Source organism: Bubalus kerabau, chromosome X (assembly GCF_029407905.1).
Source record: "Bubalus kerabau isolate K-KA32 ecotype Philippines breed swamp buffalo chromosome X, PCC_UOA_SB_1v2, whole genome shotgun sequence".
Lineage (NCBI taxonomy): Eukaryota > Metazoa > Chordata > Mammalia > Artiodactyla > Bovidae > Bubalus > Bubalus kerabau.
The window spans coordinates 120464774-120490977 of record NC_073647.1 but is presented as its reverse complement, the minus strand read 5'-3'; the positions used below and the strand labels follow the sequence as shown (position 1 = coordinate 120490977).

Here is a 26204-nt window from a genome sequence, read left to right as displayed (position 1 = left end):
TTAGAGTTGTTTTGAGTAATAGAAAACTAATCCATGGGGGGACTATGGATCCATCAGGATAGGGATCAGGGCCATGCTTGGCTTAGATCCCTCAGATGCCTTTGACCGTGTCTGTGCACCTAACCTGTGTTCTCAGTTCCAACTGCTCACACCTATAATTTTCTTTAGCTGGTTGGCTCAGAGCTTCTGGAGTTGCATTCCGCAGCTTGTGCAGAACTAGAAATGCTGGGAGTTCCTGCTCCCCCAGAGAGATATTTAGTCTAAGACTGAATGGTATGGGAGCATACAGCCTAGATCCCTTGCCTCTAGTTGGAATAAACTTGGAGGATAACTCATACTCCAGAGTTCCCCTGTGGAATCAGGCTGAGCTAAGATTTGGCCCGAGATGCTACCTTGCCTGGCTTCCTTCCCTCCCTACCCGCCTCCCCCAGCCCTCCATGGTCTCCCCTGGGAGCCTGTCTTTCATAAATCACACGCGCCTCAATCTTTGTTCCAGATTCTTCTCCCGGGTTACTCCACCTCACATGATCCGTTAGCCCATTTCCTCTCTCTCTGGCCTCGAGTGAGATGATGTCTGTGATGGCGCTTTGCAACTGCCAAGCAGCCCCGGGTGACTCTCCTCCGGTGCTGTTTTTCCTCAGCCCTCCCCCTTCGGTGTGTCAGGGTGACATAATTATTTTAGCGCCTGGCAACAGAGTTCTTTTTTGAGAAGAAGGAGTCTTGTTTTAGGAAAAGACCTTGATGGAGGCAGAGAAGGGACTAAGAGTACTCTTTAGCGGGAGACTACTAAATCAGGTAAATAAAACACTGTATATAAGGAAGGAACAGGAAGTCAGGAGGAGAAGAGAGCAGAGGTGATGGCTGGCAGAGACAGGAAATGGTGGCTGGATGGGTCACTGGCCTGGAATCCACAATGGTGCCCCCATGCCCTCCCTCCAGCATAGCCTGGAACCTCAGGAAAGCCAGCTGTGTTCAGAGTCACCTAGCAGAGTGGTTTTCAGGAAACTAGGTTCGTGTTCTTGGTCCTCAAGGGGCAGGGAAGTGGACAGCCCAGATCTGGCTCCAGGTTCTTGCCCCACACGCCAGCTGCCAACTGGAGGGTTCCACGGACCCACCATCAGTCTGAACATGGCCCCACCTGAACTCACCACCTTTCCTCCTAAACCCCATCCTTCTGTGGTCCCCAGCATTCCAGTGCTCTTATTATCTGGTGACAGGCTGTATTAGTTTTGCTCCTCCCAAAGCAGACTCTGAGACAAGGACATAGATGAGGAGTGAGGAGATGGGGACAAGAGACAGGGAAGAAAGAGCCAGCAAAGGGTGTAGACGCTGGGGCTCCCTCCCTGGAGGCCCTCTGAGGAAGTGTGTAGAGCACGCTTTGGAATTTTCCAACCAAAGCAAGAGGAAGCTGACGTTTTTTCCAATGGTCCTCATTGGCTGAGAATTGCTCAGGGTGACTAAATTCCTGGAACTTCTGGGCTGCCCACTGCCTAGGCTGAGCAGCTCGCACAGTGCCAGAGAAAGACCTCAAACAGTGTGGGTACCAGAGGCAGGACCTGCCCACTGCTGCTGCAGGTGAACGCAGAGATGGGCAGAGGGGTAGGGCGCAACATTTATAGTAGCCATAGAAAAGCCTTGAGCTCCCACCAGCCCCTTCCTCGCCCAGGCTTTTCCTACCCCATTGCATATGTACATGCTAAGTCGCTTCAGTGGTGTCTGACTCTGCGACCCCATGGGCTGTAGCCCACCAAGCTCCTCTGTCCATGGGATTCTCCAGGCAAGAATACTGGAGTGGGTTGCCATTTCCTTCTCCAGGGGATCTTCCCAACCCAGGGATCAAACCCAGGTCTCTTATGTCTCCTGCATTGGCAGGCGGATTCTTTACCACTAGTGCCACCTGGGAAGTCCTTTTACCCCACTGCTGCTGCTGCTGCTAAGTCACTTCAGTCGTGTCCGACTCTGTGCGACCCCATAGACAGCAGCCCACCAGGCTCCTCTGTCCCTGGGATCCTCCAGGCAAGAACACTGGAGTGGGTTGCCATTTCCTTCTCCAATGCATGAAAGTGAAAAGTGAAAGTGAAGTTGCTCAGTCGTGTCCGACTCTTAGCGACCCCATGAACTGGAGCCCACCAGGCTCCTCCGTCCATGGGATTTTTCCAGGCAAGAGTACTGGAGTGGGCTGCCATTGCCTTCACTACTCATGACTAACTGCTGGTCCCCTGCTTTTTTCCCCCATTCTCAGCCGATACCAAAACTCAGGCCCACGTCATTTCTCACCTAGAAATAATCACTTACTCATTGAATTGTCCCTCCCCCAAATTCTTATGTTGAAGCCCCAACCCCTAAGTCTCATCTCCAGGATGTGTCTGGAGATGAGACCTTCAAGGAGGCAGTTAAGGTTAAATGAGGTCCTAAGGGTGAGGCCCTAATCCCACAGAACTGATGTCCTTATAAAAAAAAAGAAAGAAAGAACTACTAGAGCTGATGACTGGACCTCACATGCACACACATTTTCATTTTCTCTCCTGCAAGGAGAGGCCCTGTGAGGACCCAGTGAGGAGGTGGCCATCCATAAACTAGGAAGAGAGGCCTCAGGAGAAATCAATTCTGCCGGCACCTTGATCTGGGAATTCCAGCCTCCAGAACTGTGAGAAAATAAACGTGTGCTGTTTCAGCCACCCAGCCTGGGATATTTTGTTCTGGCAGCCCCAGTTGACTAAGACACTTACCGATGAAACCCTCCACCTCCCATCTCATTTGCTCCCTTTGTGAGTCAAGTGACCTTTCCGGAAGGCAAATCTGACCCTGACAGTCCCCAGTGCAAACATTTTGCAGTGCTCTGCAGTGCCTCCAGGATCTAACAGGTAGCCTTGACATTGGCCCCAAGGTCCCACACTTTCTATCTAGGAGTCCAGCCTTGTCCCTGATACTTCGTGGCTTGCTTTAGATATTCCAGCCACCCAAAACTATTTTTGGTTCCCCAATGCTGGCACGTCCCTGAACTTACTCCTAAAGTGTCTTTCTCCCCCTTGTCTCCCTGACGAATCCCTGCTCCTTCCACAAGGGTCCCTGGCTTGCTCTTGACTCCTCTAGCCAGAGTTCCACGTACCATGGCCTTCCCCTGCCTTCTAACATCTGCTGGAACTGAGTTTGTCCCCCTACCTGTCTGCCTGCCCTCCTACATATCCTGAGCATGAAGACCAGCATCTGGCCCACAGTAGATGCTCACATATTCACTCAATTGATAAAGAAGAAAGGAATAAAGACTTGTTCTTTTATAGGTTGCTGAGTGTCATGATGGAAAGGAACTATACAGATGCCATGGGGATTTCCCTGGTGGTCCAGCAGCTATGACTCTGTGCTCCCAATGCAGCAGGCCCAGGTTCGATCCCTGGTCAGGAAACTAGATCCCACATGCTGCAACTAAGACCTGGCACAACCAAATAAATAAATATTAAAGAAAAAAAGATGCTATGGTGTAAGTTCCATATTTCACAGCAAGGAAAGGTAGTGGTAGTCAATGCCAGGCCCCCTGAACTCTTTGGCTTTCCTATTTAGGCAGAGTCCAGCCCGTGTTGCCACTCCTGGGACCTCATCTCTGCCCATACTTGCAGCAGACCAGGAATACAGGGAAGGAATGCCTACCACCACCCACCAGCAGCCCTCAAGCAATGACTGACAGCACTTGCTGGATAAATACCCCAGCTCCCTCTCCCTCAGTCTGGCCATCAGTGAAGCATGTTCTAAACCATCTCCCAGAGATTCCAGCAGGACTGAGCTGCCCACAGGAATGACTGATCTAAAAACTCTCCCTTTACTGATTTCCTTCTCTTCCAGGCCTTACCTCCCCACTTACCTACCAGTGAGTAGTTCCAAATAAACTATTTGCCCTTGAATCTTTGTTTCTAGGTCTCTTCTAGGGAAACTCAAGCTAAGACAGAGACTGAGATCAAGAGAAGACAAAGAACACGGCCAAGGTCACACTGCTGTTAAATGTCAAGGCAGAGTCTACATGTATGTATGTTTCCTGGCTCCTCCTGCCCACAGCTCACCATACCACTCAGTACACAGAACTTTTATGAGAACCCAGGCTCCAGGCTGGGAAGTGTAAGCCTCTCCCTGTGTGAATCAAGGAAAGAGCTCCTCACCTCTAGCGAGTGGTGGACCCAAGCCTGTGATTCACTTCAGATGCCAGGACTAGAGCCCCATTCTCTTCCTTTACCGCCTGGCCCATGCTTTCACTTCCAAACCACTCCTCACCTCTTTTCTTTGGGGTTCCAAACTCTCATCTCCCAATTCAGACAATTTCAGCTGGAAGAGACTGTCTTTGGAGAACCCTCTTCAAGAATATTAGAGATACCAAGGGAACATTTCATGCAAAGATGGGCTTGATAAAGGATAGAAATGGTATGGACTTAACAGAAGCAGAAGATGTTAAGAAGAGGTGGCAAGAATACACAGAAGAACTGTACAAAAAAGATCTTCACCACTAAGATAATCACAATGCTGTGATCACTCACCTGAGCCAGACACCCTGGAATGTGAAGTCAAGTGGGCCTTAGAAAGCATCACTACAAACAAAGCTTAGTGGAGGTGATGGAATTCCAGTGGAGCTATTTCAAATTCTAAAAGATGATGCTGTGAAAGTACTGCACTCAATATGCCAGCAAATTTGGAAACCTCAGCAGTGGCCACAGGACTGGAAAAGGTCAGTTTTCATTCCAATCCCAAAGAAAGGCAATGCCAAAGAATGCTCAAACTACCGCACAATTGCACTCATCTCACATGCTAGTAAAGTAATGCTCAAAATTCTCCAAGCCAGGCTTCAGCAATATGTGAACTGTGAACTTCCTGATGTTCAAGCTGGTTTTAGAAAAGGCAGAGGAACCAGAGATCAAATTGCCAACATCCACTGGATCACGGAAAAAGCAAGAGAGTTCCAGAAAAGCATCTATTTCTGCTTTATTGACTATGCCAAAGCCTTGGACTGTGTGGATCACAATAAACTGTGGAAAATTCTGAAAGAGATGGGAATACCAGACCACCTGACCTGCCTCTTCAGAAACCTATATGCAGGTCAGGAAGCACCAGTTAGAACTGGACATGGAACAACAGACTGGTTCCAAAAAGGAAAAGGAGTACGTCAAGGCTGTATATTGTCACCCTGTTTATTTAACTTATATGCAGGATACATCATGAGAAATGCTGGGCTGGAAGAAGCACAAGCTGGAATCAAGATTGCTGGGAGAAATATCAATAACGTCAGATATGCAGATGACACCACCCTCATGGCAGAAAGGGAAGAGGAACTAAAAAGCCTCTTGATGAAAGTGAAAGAGGAGAGTGAAAAAGTTGGCTTAAAGCTCAACATTCAGAAAACGAAGATCATGGCATCTGGTCCTATCACTTCATGGCAAATAGATGGAGAAAGAGTGGAAACAGTCTCAGACTTTATTTTTCTGGGCTCCAAAATCATTGCAGATAGTGATTGCAGCCATGAAATTAAAAGACGCTTACTCCTTGGAAGGAAAGTTATGACCAACCTAGATAGCATATTCAAAAGCAGAGACATTACTTTGCCAACAAAGGTCCGTCTAGTCAAGGTTACGGTTTTTCCAGTGGTCATGTATGGATGTGAGCATTGGACTGTGAAGAAAGCTGAGCACTGAAGAATTGATGCTTTTGAACTGTGGTGTTGGAGAAGACTCTTGAGAGTCCCTTGGACTGCAAGGAGATCCAACCAGTCCATTCTAAAGGAGATCAGTCCTGGGTGTTCATTGGAAGGACTGATGCTAAAGCTGAAACTCCAATACTTTGGGCACCTCATGCAAAGAGTTGACTCATTGGAAAAGACCCTGATGCTGGGAGGGACTGGGGGCAGGAGGAGAAGGGGACGACAGAGGATGAGATGGCTGGATGGCATCACCAACTCGATGGACGTGAGTTTGAGTGAACTCCGGGAGTTGGTGATGGACAGGGAGGCCTGGCATGCTGTGATTCATGGGGTCGCAAAGAGTTGGACACGACTGAGTGACTGAACTGAACTGAAAAGGTACAAGCTTCTCCCTACTCCAGCCCTCCTCCCCACTCATCTTGATTTCGCCTGAAGTGGTGAGAATATCCCATGGATTTGAAGCTAAAGATGCCAATTTCTAAGTAAAAGATAACAAATCACATTTGAAAGCCCATTTCAAACTCCTTGAGCTTGGGAGAATTAATGCTAAAAAAAATAAAAAATAAAAACTCTCATTTGCACATGGGCACACACACACACATACACATACCACAACACACATACAATGTAAACATGGAGTGTATACAACACACAATACACAAACATGATACACACGTACACATGACCTACTTAATGCACGCAAACAGGGCACACCACCACCACCTCATTTCTCCCAGTCCCTTGCCCACCTGGGCAGGAGGTGATGTCTGGGACAGGCATGGCACCAGCTCCTATCTTGTCAGCAGATCATGGCTGCTCTGAGTGCCATGCCGAAGAGAAGGTTATGCCAGTTCATTTTCACCAGGCGTTTTATCCGACTTTGCTCATTTCTTTCTCATGCCTCAGTATTAATTAGCCCCAGGATTTAAATCTGATGCATTAGGCAAAAACAATTCTAAATGCTTTTGGAGAAACAAGTTCCAAATTAGCTGTAGCTGAACGTGCATCTATTTGAAAGGCAGGCAGCATGAACACTGACAGCATAAAAAATAGAAGCAAAACCCTCTAAGAGGGAAGGCCAAGATCAGCAGTGTTTGCCGACTGCCTGGTTCACAGCCCGGCCCTGGCACAGGCAGTGGGGCAGGTTCCCGGACCAGCGGAGGGTAGAAAGAGAAAAAAGACATTTTCCATCTAGGTTACAGGTAAGGAGGGGACAGCAACAGCCATTCTTTCTCCTTCCTGCTTTCCCATCCCCAGTCCTCTTCCATCTTTGGAACACACAGCCTTGCCTGGAAGTCTAGAAAAGATCAATTCTCCTAAGCATGCTATCGGCAAATATCCATCTCAAATTTCTCCCCACTCCAAGCAGTCATTTTCCTTACCTGCCTTATCCTTCTCTGAATGGCCCATAGGGTGTAGGGTGAGGTAGCCCACTGTGGGACCTTTCAACCTAGCTTAACACCTCCCACCAGTCTCTGACTGACTGGTGAAGCTGTCTTCCCCCTCAGGAAGAATGGAAGTTCCTTAAATGCAGGTATGTGGCACCTTTGTGGTTAGGGACCCCAGGCTTGCGATTATTTTCGGTGTACCGTTGTCTAGCTGGTTGTATCAGCCTGAGTTGATGGGGAAGCAGAATCCCTCTGAGCAACTAGAGAAGGGGGAGTTGCGATAGTGATCAGCCCCTAGATGCAGTGGAGGGAGCTGGTTAAGCAGTCTCTACCTGGCTACCACTCCTGTGCCTGGTGACGGCTCAGAAGCCAGCAGTCAGGGAGGTAAGATGGATGTGAAGCGAGGGAGGCCAAGGGCAGGCTGAACCTGCCAGGACAAGCGGGGACTTGCATCTCTCTCTCACCACCTCCAACCTCAAAGGCACAGAATGACCTGTGGGCCAGGCAGGGGGCCTCTAGCCGGAAGCCACACATGCACCTGCCTGCCCCAGGGCTTGGAGGAGCGGTGGGGAGGAGGTCTGCGGGCGCTGCAGGGGCCACCATCCCACACCAGCTGTAGAAGTGGCTGCTCCTTCACTCCCACCTTCCAAGTCTCATGCACATCTCTCCCGTGCCCAACCCTAACCCAGAAATATAGAGGAAAGTGAATTCTGGAAGACATCACTCAGTCTCATTCAGTCAGTTCAGTCGCTCAGTTGTGTCCAACTCTTTGCGACCCCATGAATCACAGCATGCCAGGCCTCCCTGTCCATCACCAACTCCCAGAGTTCACTCAAACTCATGTCCATCGAGTTGGTGATGCCATCCAGCCATCTCATCCTCTGTCGTCCCCTTCTCCTCTTGCCCCCAGTCCCTCCCAGCATCAGGGTCTTTTCCAATGAGTCAACTCTTCGCATGAGGTGCCCAAAGTATTGGAGTTTCAGCTTTAGCATCAGTCCTTCCAATGAACACCCAGGACTGATCTCCTTTAGAATGGACTGGTTGGATCTCCTTGCAGTCCAAGGGACTCTCAAGAGTCTTCTCCAACACCACACTTCAAAAGCATCAATTCTTCAGTGCTCAGCTTTCTTCATAGTCCAACTCTCACATCCATACATGACCACTGGAAAAACCATAGCCTTGACTAGAAGGACCTTTGTTGGCAAAGTAATGTCTCTGCTTTTGAATATGCTATCTAGGTTGGTCATAACTTTCCTTCCAAGGAGTAAGAATCTTTTAATTTCATGGCTGCAATCACCATCTGCAATTATTTTGAAGCCCTCCAAAATAAAGTCTGAGACTGTTTCCACTGTTTCCCATCTATTTCCCATGAAGTGAGGGGACCTGATGCCATGATCTTCGTTTTCTGAATGTTGAGCTTTAAGCCAACTTTTTCACTCTCCTCTTTCACTTTCATCAAGAGGCTTTTTAGTTCCTCTTCACTTTCTGCCATAAGGGTGGTGTCATCTGCATATCTGAGGTTATTGATATTTCTCCCAGCAATCTTGATTCCAGCTTGTGCTTCTTCCAGCCCAGCATTTCTCATGATGTACTCTGCATATAAGTTCAATAAGCAGGGTAACAGTATACAGCCTTGACGTACTCCTTTTCCTATTTGGAACCAGTCTGTTGTTCCATGTCCAGTTCTGACTGTTGCTTCCTGACCTGCATATAGGTTTCTGAAGAGGCAGGTCAGGTGGTCTGGTATTCCCATCTCTTTCAGAATTTTCCACAGTTTATTGTGATCCACACAGTCCAAGGCTTTGGCATAGTCAATAAGAAGAAATGAGTCAGTCTCATTAGGTGACTGCAAAACCATCAACTGGAAAATTACTTCCTGGTCTACTCAGCGCCCCCTACTCGCTCACGTTTGCACCCAATAGTTTATCGGGTGGGTGGGTTATTGGTCTATCAGCCAACTACTGCTGCATAACAATCTCCAAATCATAGCAGCATCCAACAATGAGCATTGATTTCTTACTCACAAGTTCATGGGTTGGCTGGGGGCCTCATCTCTGCAAGTCTCTCCCCTCCTCCTGGAATGGGTACAAGCCACAGTGTGCTTTTCTCTCTTTTTTTCATGGCAATGGCAGAAGCCCAAGAGGACAAGCAGAGACTCATGAGACCTCATGGAACCTAGGCTCTGGCCAGAACACTGTCCCTTCCATGCCACCCCCTCAGCCAGCATGTCACATGGCCAAGCTCAAAGTCAAGGGAGGAAATGTACATCTACCCATGATGAAGCCATGGCAAGGACATGGATGCAGGCAGGGGGGATGAATTGGAGCCAATGACTCAACCCACCACAAGGGGACAACTCCCTACATCTGGTCATATCTCCCCCACCATCTCCGTCATCAACCCAAGGAGAGTTCACGTCTCCTGAAACCTCTCTTTCATCAGCTTTGTTCAGTCAGTGAATCGCAGGCTACTTCTGTCTCCCTCTTCCTCCTATTCTTCCACTCCCCTCTTCCAAATTTTGTCTAGGGAAAAAAAATCTCTTTTGCTTTTCCTTCATTCCATATCTGAGCTAAAAAGCCATGTGATGGCCAAATTCTGCAACAGACACAATCAAATGGAGGAAAAGAAAGGCTATTCATTTTGAAGTGAAATTAGACAAAATAAACAATCAATGTCATCAATCTCTACCAACCTTTGACATTTCTGGAAGTGCCATGCATCATCACTGATGTCTCCGTGAGCCTCCTCAGACCCAGCTAATTCATGCCTGTTTGGCTTCAAGCCACAGCACTGAGCTAGAAGAAACTTTCTCCGTTTCAAGTTACTGATGGTCCTATTTGTATTTAGTGACTAAGATTACTTTCTATTAGTTTACAGCAGAAGAATGAATGAGTTAATCCATGGTACCTGGCATACAGTAAGCCCTAAACAACTGTGAGCCAGTTAGTAGTGGCCCATAGTGCTTTGAGCAGCTATTGCTGTATAACAAATTACCCCAAAATACAGTGGCAAAACCCCCCACAACAGCCATTGTATTAAGCTCACAGATATCATCCATCAAGAATTCAGACAGGGCACCTTGGGGTGGCTTGTCTCTTCTCCACGATAACCAGGTATCAGCTGGTGAGACTTGAATGGTTAAGAATGATTCAAATGACTGGGGGTTCATCAGGCATCTCTCATCTCTCTCTCTCTCTGCCCCCCGACATGGCCTCAGAGCAGCCAGCCACCTTACATGGTGGCTCAGGCTTCCAACAGCGAGTCTTCCAGCAAACAAGGCAGAAGCTGCATGGCCTTTTGCAACCCAGTCTCTGAGCCATGAGATGTTACTTCTGCCATACTCTTGACTAAGGCAATCACAAGCCCATGCAACTCAAGGGGAGAGGACACAGACCCCATCTCTCAATGGGAAGAGTATGAAAGAATTTTCTGCCATGTTTTATAGCCACCACTCGGCTATTTTTGGTGCACTAACAGTTGAATTGGCTTTTGTGGGTTACCCGGGAGCCTCACGACTCTTCTTAGCACTGTTTCTATGGGAACCATGTTTTGAGGTCCAAATTACAGACTTACAAGTTAACTTTGGGACACAATTTATTGATAAAGTGGGACTTCCTGAGTTCTCATCCCCCACCCCCAACATTAACACTATGGACATAGCTACCCATGTTATTTATTAATTACCAATGTTTATTGAGCACCTCCTATGTACTAGGCTCTAAGCTCAGCACTCTACATGGATCGTGTCATTCAATCCTACAAACAATCCTATACATGCTATAGCTATTTCCGTTTTACATATGGGAAAACTGAGGCTTAGAGAAGCCAAGTGACAAGCCAAAGGTCACAGCTAGGACTGTGACACGGTTTTGAAACCAGGTCTGTCTAATCCTCAAGCCCGTGCCTAACTACCACAGTGCATTGACTCTATAAAGACTGTGAAGAAAGGAAAGCTTCCTGAGATGTGTAAAGGCCAGAGGCCCTGGGGAGCCAGGCGATCAGACCTAACAAGGAAACTGCCACAGATGTAGGTATCAGTCACCACCATTCTTGTGCCAGCAGGTCAAAGGGGCACTAAAGGAACGCCCTCCTTCCTACATGGATGTGGATCACGTGGTCCCTCCACGTGGTCACCACCAATGTACATCCCTGCCTCGCCCCTGGGCTGCCAGCCTTTTCTCTCTGTCCCCACCAGCTCCATCTTTCCTAGACCAGAGCAAACCGGGCCACACTCAGCTTTTTGTCCCCAGGCAAGGATGAGGAATGAACAGCCGTTTTGTCCCTTGCTGTACAAAGCCATTTGTGTGGGGCAGCTTCCCCCACCACCCGGGTGGTGGGGGGTCGGGGGTTGGGCAGGAGGCAAGGCAAACACAACCCCATTCTCCCAGGCTGGTTAACAGACAGCAACTGCACTCAGGCAGGAGGCAGGGCTCAGGCTGGAACCCGTGGCCCCAGGGGCTGCTCAAGAGGAAAAGAAGCTGTTGCTGGTGGGCTGTCCCCAGAGGTTCACAGTCAAGTTTCTGTCTCCACCCCCACTCCCTGTTTCCCCAACACCTCTCCACTGCCCCGCATCCTGAAGTTAGAGATGAGAAACCCCCTTGTATGGGGTCTTTGCAATAACCATGAAAGCCTTTTTTTTTTTCCCCAAGAATTCATCTCTGCATTCCAGAGGGGGCATTTATCACCCCATGCCCAGGCTGCAGACATGTCCCTGCTTCAGATCCTCCTGTCCAGAAAGGCGGCCTTGTCAGACACATGAAACCAGCCCCTCCGGACATCTGGACAAGGAGCAGCCCTTTGGCTGAGCACGAGGCCGTCTTGAATGCCACAGACAGTGAAAGGAGAGCCCTTGTTCCTGGTCCAAATAGCCTCGCTAAATGGATGCAGCTGGACACAGTGGGGGCGGCAGTGGGGAGGGGGGAGTCAGGCCCTCTTGGCAGCCGCCCCAGGCACCTCCATGGGGCAGCCTGGAAGGCAAACAGGCAAGTTTGCTTTTGGAAGAAGCTCCTGGAGCTGCCTTAATAACACCATTTCCGCCAATAGTTAAGAAAGCTCAATGGGAAACTGTGGCTTTGTCTGCCCAGCACCCTCGTCTTCTAGAAACAGAATCTTTCTTGTGGGCATGCATGTGTGCTCAGTGTGTCCAACTCTTTGCAACCTCATGGTTGTAGCCCACCCAGGCTCCTCTGCTCATGGAATTTTCCAGGAAAGAATGCTGGAGTGGGTTGCCATTTCCTTCTCCAGGGGCTCTTCCCAACCCAGGGAATCAAACCCTTGTCTCTTGTGTCTCTTGCATTGACAGGTGGATTCTTTACCACTGAGCCACCTGGGAATCCTTTCTTGTGGGCAACCAATTCCAATAAAAGGTCTGAGCCCGCCTCTACTCTCTCCAGCTTCACCCCCCACCCACCAGACTAGGACCCAGTCCTGGTCATCCAATCAGTGTACCCCCATACCCAGGCACAGTCATTGGGCATTTGACACTAGCTTGGCCAATCAGAGCCTTTGTTGGGTGTTACTCCCAGAAATAAGGACTCTGTTTCCCCTAAGGGAGCAGCCATCTTGCCCACCATGTGGCTTAAAGCTGACTAAGAAATGGAATGACAGAGACTTAAAATTATTGTTTGAGTCCCTATGTCTGAAGCTATGGGCTGGAAATTTCCCTTCCCTGCACCAGTCCATTCTATGTTTTGCTCCAGTTGGTTTGATTTGGGTTTCTGTCATTTCCATCCCAAAGAGATTGATTCCTAATTCCTTCTCACATAAATATCAAGTCTTCAGGCCAGCATTGGAGACCCCCTGTGACAAAGCCACAGCATAGTCATCTTGGGTCCCTGGGGGTGCAGCTAAGCCAACCTCACCCTCCTGCTCCAGGAGGGCTCACTGGGTGCAGGCATGCCCCTGAACAAGTGGCTCTGGGAGAAAAATGTGAAGATCTTTAGGTCCAGGGTCTCTGACCAGGTGTGGCCCAAAGAAGCCCTGGGAGGAACCCATCACCCTCATGCCTTGCCCTGTGGGCTGGGCCAGACTGTGCTGCTGGAGGCGGTCAGCCACCAATGCCAGACATGAAGCTCTCACCCAAAGCTGCATTCTCCAGTGTCCCCAGTGAAGGCAGCAACACTCAGCGATGTCCTGAGACTGCCCAGACCCCAGCTGCTCCCAGAGGCACCTGGGAGGCAACCACATTCAGGGGCAAGTTATCAGCCCTCCAGCACAAAAGAGACTCCTGGCTGGGAAACAAGGCAGGCATATAGGACCAGGAGACAGGGTCTAGGAGAGTCGGATTCTGATTATCTAGGCAGACGGGCTTGAGTTGTTGCTGTTGTTTTAGTTGATCAGTTGTGCCCGACTCTTTTGCAACCCCATGGACTGCAGCCTTCCAGGCTCCTCTGCCCATGGGATTTCCCAGGCAAGAATACTGGAGTGGGTTGCCAATTCCTCCTCCAGGGGATCTTCCCAACCCAGGGAGCGAACCCAAGTTTCCTGCATTGAGGGCAGATTCTTTACTGTCTGAGCCACCAGGGAAGCCCATGGGCTTGAGTGTTGAATTTTTTATTCCACTAATGGGGCTGGAATTTGCTTCCCCAACTCTGAAGCAGGAGAGTGTGGTTACAGTGATAGCTCTTTCTACACCAGCACCCCATCCTACCCCACCCTACCCCACCCTACCCCACCCTACCCCATCCTACCCCACCCTACCCCACCCTACCCCACCCTACCCCACCCTACCCCACCCTACCCCATCCTAACCCATCCTACCCCACCCTACCCCATCCTACCCCATCCTACCCCATCCTACCCCACCCTACCCCACCCTACCCCACCCTACCCCATCCTACCCCACCCTACCCCACCCTACCCCACCCTACCCCATCCTAACCCATCCTACCCCACCCTACCCCACCCTACCCCATCCTACCCCACCCTACCCCACCCTACCCCATCCTACCCCACCCTACCCCACCCTACCCCACCCTACCCCATCCTACCCCACCCTACCCCACCCTACCCCACCCTACCCCACCCTACCCCATCCTAACCCATCCTACCCCACCCTACCCCATCCTACCCCACCCTACCCCATCCTAACCCATCCTACCCCACCCTACCCCATCCTACCCCATCCTACCCCATCCTACCCCACTCCCACGTCTTGCACACAAGCATTGTGGCAATGCTGCTGAAACAGAAAGTAACCTTTAAGCTCAGAACTGATTTTTAAACACAACGGTAAAGTCAAATCAAGTGTTAAAATATTGAAGTACTACATAAAGGGCAATCACCACTGACCCAAACCCCTTGAGGGTCACCCCTGCCCCCAGCTTTCTAACCTTCCTTCAATCCACCACCTTAAGTATTAACTCCAAAACCCTGCCACAGCCCTGCTTCAGTGTAAAGAAGGCACCTTGTGATGAATGCGTGCCCAGGCTTTGTGCGGGATACGTGCTAAGTCGCTTTAGTCATGTCTGACTCTTTGCAACCTTATGGACTGTAGTCTGCCAGACTCCTCTGTCCATGGGACTCTCCAGGCAAGAATACTGGAGTGGGTGGCCACTTCCCCTTCCAGGGGATCTTCCTGACCCAGAGATCGAACCCGAGTCTCTTATGTCTCCTGCATTGGCAGGTGGGTTCTTTACCACTAGCACCACCTGGGAGGCCCCTGCCCAGGCTTTGTGGTAGTGGTTTTGTCATTAAGTCGTGTCTGACTCTTTCACAACCCCATGAGACTATATAGCCCGCCAGGCTCCTCTATCCATGGGATTTCCCAGGCAAGAATACTGGAGTAGGTTGTCATTTCCTTCTCTAGGGGATCTTCCCAACCCCTGGGATTGAATCCGGGTCTCCTGCATTGCAGGTACATTCTTTACCGACTGAGCCACCAGAGAATTCACCACCCTGGCTCTACTGGTGCTTAAATATTCTCTCCTCTCCAGTTAAGCAGAAAGCCAGTGGCTTGGGGTAAGTGAACCCAAGTCCCGAACCCTCAGGCATGGAACACAGAGCCCCTGTCGAAGACTGAGGTAACCATCTTCTGGTCCAATGTGTGTGTGTGTTTGTGTGTGTGTGTGTGTATACACAACCAGGCACAAACTCACCTGTGATGCATACAATCCATTTGACCTCATCTGCCTCCTTGTTCCCCTCCAGATCCTTTTCTACTTTATACCCACCACCTCTCATGCTCTTCGCCTAATGACCACATTTGCTAAGAAAATAGCTGGGAGACTACTTTACGGCAGACTCTTCACTCTTTCTGCTACTTCTAAGTTGGTGCTGCCACGCCTATTTTACAGAAGACGAAACTGAGGCTCAAAGGGTTAAGTTCCCCCAAACTACACAGCAGAGTTGAGATTTGAACCCCAGTCTGATGGGACAGCAGCACCCACGATCTTCTACTGGACCCTACCACCTCCAGTAGTCACGTGTGGAAAATGCTGCCTTCAGTGTGGCTAACTGTTCGGAACTGCCCTGAAAACAGCTTGGCTTTCCTGCCCCACCTGGATTGTAAAGCTCTCAAGCTTTACAATCTTTCTCTGTGCTTTAGGGCCTGTCTTCCTCCAGCACTGGCTTTATTTAGGCACTCAGTCATTACTGATTACATCGAATATCATAAGATGCCCAGAAGTAAACCACGAAGCCAGGGGGGCAGCAACTCTCTTTAAAATAGGGAGCTCTGGGCCATGTTCCTTATTGTTGTTGGTCTATACAAGGAAAACCAGAGTAGTACCTACTTCATAGGTTTACCGTCAGGTTCAAATGTGGTGGGGTGGGGCATAGGGCTGGCACACAGTAAGGGCTCAATAAGTATGAGATAATATTACTGTTGTTATTGCTTCCACCCAATGGTTCAAGCTTGAAGCAAGGTTCTTAATCCCCTTTACTCCATGATGGCTCTGCCAAGGCTTCCTCCAATGAGGCAGACACCCCAGAAGAGAGATGTACGCATCCCAGTAACTGTCTCCGGAGGCAGGGGCAGGGGCAGGGGGTAACGGGGGAGGAGGGGATGCTCCCAGGGCAGGATGCAAGCGGCTTTTAAGGTTTCTCATAAACACTGCTCTACTGAGACTCTCAGAGGACAGAGGGAGGGCTGGCTGAGTGAGTGATTTTGTGTCTTATTTAGAAGCAGTCTTGCACGCTGGTGTAAAGGTCACTGTCATGCCACCACGTGACTGAGCCTGTGCCCAGCCAAAGCTGCACGCCAGGATCTGCTGTTGAAGCCACTCCCACTTCCTGCAGGTCACCAAGCACAGACCTGCTGCGTGCCTGAATGCTAAAATCATTTAATGATTTAAAAAGATCGAGATCAATGGCTTCAGCAATTTCTGGGAAGCGGTAACTCAGTGAGCTGTGGAAGGTTCTCAATTTGCTGTCTCCAGCCTGGCCCCGTGGCAGGATTTATGCTGAATGGGCTCCATGAGGCAAATATATGCTGGAATGGGGCCCCATCTAATCACCCCACCCAGGAAGTGCTGGCCTGCTGACATCACCCTCACAGCTGCCAAGTCTCCCTTGCTCTGAGGGGCACTCTCTCATTTCACATTAATTAGAAGGCCATTTTCCAAGCATTTCCATCCCATAATGAAGGACTTTCTGCAGTGGTTCAGTGAAATATTAAAACAACTCACTTGGAATCTTAAAAAAAAAAAATCAACATCCTGCCTGCTCAATCTGTATATTATATAAACCTTCATATTCAGGGTGGGGGCAGGATAAGTTCAGAAATAAGGACTGTTTGTCCAAGATTCTGAGATGCTGACTGGGGTGGTGGAGGGTGAGGGATCGCCACACCACCGCCATCACCACTGACTACTGTGCTGCCTCTGCCCACCCTACATGTGCCTCTGATGGGAAGAGCGGGCAGCTAGAGGCAAGAAGGGAAGAAAGAATAGGGAATACAAAATAATAGCCTCTAAGAGCATAGAAAGGGTTCCCAAGTGGCACAGTGGTAAAGAATCCGCCTGCCAAGCAGGAGACTCGGGTTTCATCCCTGGGTCAGCAAGATTCCCTGGAAGAGGAAATTGCAACCCACTCCAGTATTCTTGCCTGGGAAATCCCATGGACACAGGAGCCTGGCAGGATATAGTCCATGGGGTCGCGAAGAGTCAGACACAGCTTAGTGACTACATGACAACAAGAGGACAGAAAGAGCAGTCCCCTGTGATAGACAGGCAGTGGTAGCTCCCAGTAAACTGCACTTTCACCCTCTGGTCTAGTCCCCTCTCACTCTGTGAGACTTGCTTTGGCCAATGGGACCTTAGCAAGAATGATGTAGGCAGAGGGGATAAGCAGGTTCTCTTGGATCACTCAATCTTAGAATCCAACCACCACACAAAGAATTCCAAGTTAGCTACATAGAGAGAAAGGCCTCAACCTCCTGACCACCCCCTCTCAGAGAACAGGACGTGGGCATGAAGCCATCACATTTCAGCCTCACCCACCAACTGACTTTAACCACAAGCAAGACCAGCAGAAGATCCACCCAGCTGAGCCTTAGTCAACCCAAAGAATCATGAAAAATAATCAAATTATTTTTGTTCCCAGCCAACAAGCTCTGGGGTCATGAGTTATACCTGCAATGAAAAACCAAAACATTCCTTTATTCTCTAGAGGCTTCAAGGTCAAGATCACATTTCCTGGTGACCCCTATAATGAAAGGTTCCCAGATATCTGTCATTAGTATCCAATGATCTACTCCAGGTCCCCACTAACTGCCACCTTCTCCTTCTGGTAGACTCATCTCTCCTGCTCAGTAAAAGTGGGGTTTCTGTTAAACCATAGCATCTACATTTCTCACACAGTGAATCTTGATTATCAGATGCTTCACATGGCCCTTTACTATAACAACAAACAAGGGCTCTGGGCTTGTAAGCATGTACAAGAAAATCTCCTTCGTTCCACCCTGTGTGGCAGAAGGTATGTTTGGGTAAGGTAGGGTATGGATGCTGAGAAATGAGATTTGAGTTACTATAGACTCTACATATTTAGACATTTATATGTGTGCATGTGTGTAATTATATATAGCTGTTAAATATAGCGATTATATATGTAATTTCCCAGCCCATGCTATATCACAAACTGAGTACTGGAAAGCTGTTTTGCTATGTGGAAATCCTTGCTATAATGAATTAATAAGAATGCTGTGCAATCAACATATTAATTGTATGTAAATGGTGTTTTTTAAACGCTTTAAAACAATTTATTCCCCTGAGCATTTTAAATAGGCCCCCTGGAAAGTTGTTTATGTAGTCATTTCCTTGGCGAACTTCTCTCTGCTAGCGGGTTCCTTCAACCCACACTGAACACTTGCAGTGGCCCTTCCTCTTCCTCTGGAGGTCCTGGGAGCAAATGATCGTCCTGCAGGGTGGGGCCTGGGCCCTGCCACAGTGGTTCTGAAATTTAAATCACCTCTTCTTGGTTCCAAATGCCTCTGGTCCCTTCTGTCAATTAGCATCTATCCTACATGAGGTCTGGGTAAGATGAAAGCATTGGTGACTACCAGGGACAAAAGAGAATGCATCAATGCACTAACTTGGCCCTGTTGTGTCCCCACCTTGGAGGAGAAAGAGAAGTTAGCTCTGGCCAGGCGTCCTATGGGTTCCCAAGAGGACCATCAAATTACAATGCTGGACTTCCCTTTCAGCCCAGAGGTTGAAAATCCGTCTGCCAAGGCAGGGGACACAGGTTCGATCCCTGGGCTGGGAAGACCCCACATGCCACGGGGCACCTGGGCTCGTGCGCCACAACTATTGAGCCTGTGCTCCTCAGTGGGAGCAGCCACAGCAAGGAGAAGCCCATGAGCTGCAATTAGAGAGTAGTCCCCACTTTCCCCGGAGAAAGCTGGAGCAGCAATGAAGACCCAGCGCAGCCATAAGTAAATGAAATTAAAAACATCTTAAAAATTGAAAAAAACCTTCCTTCAGAAACTCCTGGATCTTTCCACCAAGCTAAAGCAATAAACCAGGAAAACCTACAGTGCCAAAACCAGATGTGTGCTAAAGAAAATGCCCGTGCTCAAAGCGCAGAAAGAACCACCACTTGACTTTTGGTTTTGGCTTCAAACAAATTAACCCCAATTTCCAAATTAACCCAGCTTTCCAAGGACTTTTCTGATAAGCAAGATTTCCAGTAAGGCCTGATCTGAAACAGGCCTGTTGTCCGTCTAGAATTTTCCCACAAGCCCCACAGAAGTATAATTTGATTTATGTTCTCAAGATACATAAGATAGTATAGAAGAACCATGCAGAGCCCCATCTGGGCATGTGTTTAGAATCAACTCCTCTCACCTGAAATGTTTCAAGGTGGATCTTCAGAAAGGCTTAAGTCTGCCTTCCCCCTCCTCCTTCCCCCTTGTGCAGACTCCACTTTTCCTCCAGGTTCCCAAGAATCAGGGATTTAAAGGGACAATTAGTGAAGCCACCGTACCCTGTGGCCTGGGGCCACAACTGCAGCCACACTGGTGACAAAGGTGGCATTTCTAGGGGAGTGGAGATGGCCATCCTGCATTCCTACAGGCTGGAAGCCACTCTTGGGGAGTCCAAGATCAACAGAAACCTGTAAGCCTTTGCTGGGGCTGAACTCAGTTTGATGAGCTTTGGAAAGACCTCTGTCACCCAGTGTCACCATGGCAGCAGGGCTGGAGAAGGCCTGGCCCTTGCACTGGTCAAATGTCATTTTGCTTCCTGCCCCCGTTCTGACCTGCCCTGTACCGCAGGGAATCACAGTTCATGGGCTCCCTTGCCCTGGCAGAACATAAGAGGGCAGGAGGAAGGGAGAAGCTAGGGCATTTCTTCCCCTCTCTCTGCTTCCTGTGGCCTCCCCAGCAGCAGCCTTGGTTCTTTTCTGTGGCTCCAAGGTCCCTTCCTTCACAACCCCACATGCCATACCAACCTCATTTCTGGGTTCCAATAATAGCATGTCTTCCGTTTAGCCTTCCACCCAAGGGTAGTAGCAGCTCTGCTACTTTGAGTCTCTGGATTGATTGCCTCCCCTGCGGGGCCTCTCAACAATCCCATCACCTGTGTAACCAGTGCCCTATATTAGATTCTCGCAGCTGAAAGGCCTAGTAGCTTTTTGCACTAGCCATCTACTCTATCTCTTCTGCCACCTCGTGCCTGTGCTTAGTTGCTCAGTCGTGTCTGATTCTTTGAGACCCCATGAACTGTAGCCCACCAGGCTTCTACGTCCATGGGACTTTTCCAGCAAGAAAACTGGAGTGGGTTGCCAATTCCTCCTCCAGGGGACCTTCCCAACCCAGGGATCGAACCCGCCTCTCCTTTGTGGATTCTTCACCCACTGAGCTATTGGGGAAGCCATTTTCTCACCTAATTAAAAAAAATTTTTTAATCTGCCACCTAATTTAACTCAAATTATCTATAATTTCTCCCACAGCCCAATGTATTGCATTGAGCTCATAAGTGCAGTGAGAGTTTTGAAAAGGGAGGGAGGGAGGGGTAACTGACACTGAGTGATTATCTTGTGAAATATATATATATGCATTACCTTATTTAATCCTCACAACAACCTTAGGAGGTTGGGACCTTTATTATCTTCATTATACAGATGAGGCTGCACGGGCACAGGAGGGCATAGAGGAGCTATCCCACGTTGAAGATCAGGAAGGGCGGCGGTGAGGAGATACCCCTTGTCCAAGGTAAGGAGCAATGGCTGCGCTTTGCTGGAGCAGCCATGAAGAGATACCCCACGCCAAAGGCAAGAGAAACCCAAGTAAGACCGTAGGTGTTGTAAGAGGACATCAGAGGGCAAACACACTGAAACCATACTCACAGAAAACTAGTCAATCTAATCACACTAGGACCACAGCCTTGTCTAACTCAATGAAACTAAGCCATGCCCATGGGGCAACCCAAGAGGGGTGGGTCATGGTGGAGAGATCTGACAGAATGCGGTCCACTGGAGAAGGGAATGGCAAACCACTTCAGTATGCTTGCCTTGAGAACCCCATGAACAGTATGAAAAGGCAAAATGATAGGATACTGAAAGAGAAACTCCACAGGTCGGTGGGAGCCCAATATGCTACTGGAGATCAGTGGAGAAATAACTCCAGAAAGAATGAAGGGATGGAACCAAAGCAAAACAATACCCAGCTGTGGATGTGACTGGTGATAGAAGCAAGGTCCGATGCTGTAAAGAGCAATATTGCATAGGAACCTGGAATTTCAGGTCCATGAATCAAGGCAAATTGGAAGTGGTCAAACAAGAGATGGCAAGAGTGAATGTCGACATTCTAGGAATCAGCGAACTGAAATGGACTGGAATGGGTGAATTTAACTCAGATGACCATTATATCTACTACTGCGGGCAGGAATCCCTCAGAAGAAATGGAGTGGCCATCATGGTCAACAAAAGAGTCTGAAATGCAGTACTTGGATGCAATCTCAAAAACAACAGAATGATCTCTGTTCATTTCCAAGGCAAACCATTCAAAATCACAGTAATCCAAGTCTATGCCCCAACCAGTAATGCTGAAGAAGCTGAAGTTGAACGGTTCTATGAAGACCTACAAGACCTTTTAGAACTAACACCCAAAAAAGATGTCCTTTTCATTATAGGGGACTGGAATGCAAAATTAAGAAGTCAAGAAACACCTGGAGTAACAGGCAAATTTGGCCTTGGAATACGGAATGAAGCAGGGCAAAGACTAATAGAGTTTTGCCAAGAAAATGCACTGGTCATAACAAACACCCTCTTCCAACAACACAAGAGAAGACTCTATACATGGACATCACCAGATGGTCAACACCGAAATCAGATTGATTATATTCTTTGCAGCCAAAGATGGAGAAGCTCTATACAGTCAGCAAAAACAAGACCAGGAGCTGACTGTGGCTCAGACCATGAACTCCTTATTACCAAATTCAGACTTAAATTGAATAAAGTAGGGAAAACCACTAGACCATTCAGGTATGACCTAAATCAAATCCCTTGTGATTATACAGTGGAAGTGAGAAATAGATTTAAGGGCCTAGATCTGATAGATAGAGTGCCTGATGAACTATGGAATGAGGTTCGTGACATTGTACAGGAGACAGGGATCAAGACCATCCCCATGGAAAAGAAATGCAAAAAAGCAAAATGGCTGCCTGGGGAGGCCTTACAAATAGCTGTGAAAAGAAGAGAAGCGAAAAGCAAAGGAGAAAAGGAAAGATATAAGCATCTGAATGCAGAGTTCCAAAGAATAGCAAGAGGAGATAAGAAAGCCTTCCTCAGCAACCAATGCAAAGAAATAGAGGAAAACAAAAGAATGGGAAAGACTAGGGATCTCTTCAAGAAAATCAGAGATACCAAAGGAACATTTCATGCAAAGATGAGCTCGATAAAGGACAGAAATGGTATGGACCTAACAGAAGCAGAAGATATTAAGAAAAGATGGCAAGAATACACAGAAGAACTGTACAAAAAAGAGCTTCACGACCCAGATAATCACAATGGTGTGATCACTCACCTAGAGCCAGACATCCTGGAATGTGAAGTCAAGTGGGCCTTAGAAAGCATCACTACAAACAAAGCTAGTGGAGGTGATGGAATGCCAGTTGAGCTATTTCAAATCCTGAAAGATGATGCTGTGAAAGTGCTGCACTCAATATGCCAGCAAAATTGGAAAACTCAGCAGTGGCCACAGGACTGGAAAAGGTCAGTTTTCATTCCAATCCCAAAGAAAGGCAATGCCAAAGAATGCTCAAACTACCGCACAATTGCACTCATCTCACACGCTAGTAAAGTAATGCTCAAAATTCTCCAAGCCAGGCTTCAGCAATATGTGAACTGTGAACTTCCAGATGTTCAAGCTGGTTTTAGAAAAGGCAGAGGAACCAGATATCAAATTGCCAACATCCGCTGGATCATGGAAAAAGCAAGAGAGTTCCAGAAAAGCATCTATTTCTGCTTTATTGACTATGCCAAAGCCTTGGACTGTGTGGATCACAATAAACTGTGGAAAATTCTGAAAGAGATGGGAATACCAGACCACCTGACCTGCCTCTTCAGAAACCTATATGCAGGTCAGGAAGCACCAGTTAGAACTGGACATGGAACAACAGACTGGTTCCAAAAAGGAAAAGGAGTACGTCAAGGCTGTATATTGTCACCCTGTTTATTTAACTTATATGCAGAATACATCATGAGAAATGCTGGGCTGGAAGAAGCACAAGCTGGAATCAAGATTGCTGGGAGAAATATCAATAACGTCAGATATGCAGATTACACCACCCTCATGGCAGAAAGTGAAGAGGAACTAAAAAGCCTCTTGATGAAAGTGAAAGAGGAGAGTGAAAAAGTTGGCTTAAAGCTCAACATTCAGAAAACGAAGATCATGGCATCTGGTCCTATCACTTCATGGCAAATAGATGGAGAAAGAGTGGAAACAGTCTCAGACTTTATTTTTCTAGGCTCCAAAATCATTGCAGATAGTGATTGCAGCCATGAAATTAAAAGACACTTACTCCTTGGAAGGAAAGTTATGACCAACCTAGATAGCATATTCAAAAGCAGAGACATTACTTTGCCAACAAAGGTTCGTCTAGTCAAGGCTATGGTTTTTCCTGTGGTCATGTATGGATGTGAGAGTTGGACTGTGAAGAAGGCTGAGCGCCGAGGAATGGATGCTTTTGAACTGTGGTGTTGGAGAAGACTCTTGAGAGTCCCTTGGCCTGCAAGGAGATCCAACCAGTCCATTCTGAAGGAGATCAACCCTGGGATTTCTTTGGAAGGAATGATGCTAAAGCTGAAACTCCAGTACTTTGGCCACCTCATGCAAAGAGTTGACTCACTGGAAAAGACTCTGATGCTGGGAGGGATTGGGGGCAGGAGGAGAAGGGGACGACAGAGGATGAGATGGCTGGATGGCATCACTGACTCGATGGATGTGAGTCTGAGTAAACTCCAGGAGTTGGTGATGGACAGGGAGGCCTGGCGTGCTGCGATTCATGGGGTCGCAAAGAGTCGGACACGACTGAGCGACTGATCTGATCTGATCTGATACAGATGAGAAAACTGAGGCTCTGAGTTCCGCAACTGGCCCAGGAGCACAGAGCTAGGAACCAGGGGTTCTGGAGTTCAAACCTAGGAAGTATCCTGAGCAGCCTTTCCAAAGGGAAATACTCCAAAGGCGGGTGGGACCAGCTTTGTATTGTCTGCTTCAGGAAACCTTAAGCAGAGATGAGCTGAGGGGCTTTCTGCTTTCCTTTTGGAACATATGTGTGTGGGAAGAGGACAGGAGCCAGTTGCCCCTTCCAACACAGTCACCCTCAGCAGGCTGTGATCAAACCCTGCAAAGGGGTTTAGCAGTTGCTCTGGATTTCCCTAAGCACCAAGGCCCGGGTGCTGAGAACCAGGCGGGTCCCCTCCGCCCTGCTCTGAGACTCTAACCTCAGGACCCAGGGCCCCCAAAGGCCCCCCAACAGACCACAGTGTCTGTGTCTTCTAGCTGCACAGGCAGTTACATCATCCCCTGCATCTTGCCTCCCACTGGCTGCCCCATGCCCAAGGCACAAGATTTGCAAAGACGGAGATATAAAGAACATTTGAAAACAGGATCACAGAGGAGGCCGAAGCTGAATGCAAAACAATGAAATCATGGGAGAGATATTTGGAGCCTCTGCAGAAGGGAAATCTGAGGGTGAATGCAGTCTCTCAAGTTCACTGATAGGTCACCGACTGGCCACCTAATACTTTTAGTAAAAGCCGGGTCTGGGGGCAGCTGTCATCCTCACTGACCATTCCCACTGTCATCCCCACTGAAGGGAAGCAGGCTAGGGCAGGGTTCCAACCCCCTCTCCTGCCCTGCACCTGCTGTTAACCTTTTCATTGCTGGAAAGGTCTTGAGAGCAGGGCACTTGGGTGTCGGGGCTGTTTACCAAGGAGCACAGAGGGATTTGAACAGGTGCCATCCAGGACAGGTGTGGGAAGCCTCAGGGACAGAAGACTGCTCCATAAGGCAGTTTCTCCCAGGCCACTGGGAAGGAGCCCCCATGCAAGAGTAGTCCCTTCCGGAGCAGATGTTCTTTGCTATCCACACTGCAGAAACGCTGTGGCCTGTAAGGCTGGCGCTCAGAGATGTCTCCCCGTCCCCTATACCACCCCTGCTGGGAGGGCACTGTAATTGGCACCAAGCCTCCCAGGCTCTCCCTCCCTCTGCCTCTGGCCCAGTGCCTGGCCTCTGAGGCCAGTGTTAGTGAGCAGAAAGGCCCCCACTGGCTATTCTCTGTGCTGTGAAAAGCTAAGTGGCCTGGGGGGAGGGGGAGGTGACGGAAGGAAGACCTTGACCTCGGAGCCCTAAGCCACGGCTGACAACAGACAGCAATGTGTGTGTGTGGGGGGGGGGGCGGTGGTGGTGCCTTGGGAATGGCGCTTTATTGAGGGACATTTGTCTTCATTTGAGGCAGCCTACATCTTGTCTCACAGGCGTGCCCCAAGGCCCAAGTCTCCCTGACCCCTACCCCACCGTCCCTGCGCTGGATTGAAGGGGAAGTGACCTCTGAAAGCCCCTGAGGACCAAGGTGATAGATGTCAAAGAAGAGTTAACAGAGGAGCCCCGGGAAGCACCCCAGAAAGCTCCCAGCCTCCCAACACAGGAGAGCAGACCTAGGGCAGGGTGGGCCCTGCCCAGACTCGGCCCCCAAACTCCAGATTCTCCTCAGCCAGAGCCGATTCTGAAAGTTCAGACCTCATATCCAGCATAATAAACCTAGATTTGGATGACGAAGAAATGTCACCTATTGTTTTTCATAATGCAAAGTAATAAAAACCAAACCTCCTCCTAATCTTTGTAGCCAGATCAGGGAGGTCCCCAGACCCTGTTCTTCTCTTTCATGTAAAGAGACTCTGGTGGCAAGGAGTCTCCAAGGGAGCTTTAGAATTGGAAAATATCAGAGTGCAAGGTTTTAGTGGGGAGTTTTCTCCCTGAAAAAGTCAGGATGTTCAAAATGCTGGAAGACCACGAACTATGCCCTAGACGCAGCCACTAATCCGCAGAGCTGTGAATAAATCATTTCATCTCCCCGTGTCTCACGTTTCCAAATATTTAAAAAAAAAAAACAAATCTCCTGATCACAAAAGGAGCTGGCCTGAAGATCGGCTACCAAGGCGCGATGCTGAGTCCATTTAAGAGACCGCGGACTCAGGCT

The 26204-nt window shown here is 48.8% G+C and overlaps 2 long non-coding RNA genes across 2 annotated transcripts in view; one reads left to right on the top strand and one right to left on the bottom strand.

Moving 5' to 3' along the window:
- The window catches only part of LOC129638945 (uncharacterized), a 25053-nt gene extending 5015 nt beyond the window's left edge, over positions 1–20038 (bottom strand). Inside the window, exon 1 of the long non-coding RNA XR_008708101.1 lies at positions 19951–20038. This is a non-coding gene — a long non-coding RNA (uncharacterized LOC129638945). The remainder of the gene's footprint in view (positions 1–19950) is intronic.
- Positions 19414–26204, top strand: LOC129638944 (uncharacterized). The gene is made up of 3 exons (XR_008708100.1): positions 19414–19616; positions 20623–20713; positions 25483–26204. It is a non-coding gene; the product is annotated as an uncharacterized LOC129638944 (long non-coding RNA).